Here is a 515-nt window from a genome sequence, read left to right as displayed (position 1 = left end):
ACATTTAACAAAGGAAGATATGCAAATGGCCAAGCATATGAAAAAGTGCTCAATGTAATCGTCAGGGAAATGAAAATTAAAACTAACCACAGAATAACATATCACCACAGGCCCACTAGAATGGTTAAAATTTAGAAGTCTGACAACACCAAGTGTTTGGTGAGGATACAGAACAATTGAAATTCTTATACATTGTTGGGAAAAGTTCTGACAGTTTTATATAAAACTTACATACTAAGCTTGAATTCTTTAAAAATATTAAACCCTAGCTAATGATACGCATTTGGAGGTAAAATGCACTGAAGTCTGCGACTTATTTTAAAAAGCACAAAAAAATACAATAGGTCAATGAATAGAAAGATGGATTGATGAATAAGTAGATGTGATCAAATGATACAGAAAAATACTAATTTTAGAATCCAGGTAGTGGGTCCATGGTGTTTATAATCCTTTCAACTCTACTACATGTTTAAAATTTTTCTTAATTAATGTTTTATATTTTTTACTTAAATGAT

This window comes from Propithecus coquereli, unplaced genomic scaffold (assembly GCF_000956105.1).
Source record: "Propithecus coquereli isolate 6110/MARCELLA unplaced genomic scaffold, Pcoq_1.0 Scaffold37, whole genome shotgun sequence".
Classification (NCBI taxonomy): Eukaryota; Metazoa; Chordata; class Mammalia; order Primates; family Indriidae; genus Propithecus; species Propithecus coquereli.
Note: the sequence above shows the minus strand (reverse complement) of the source record.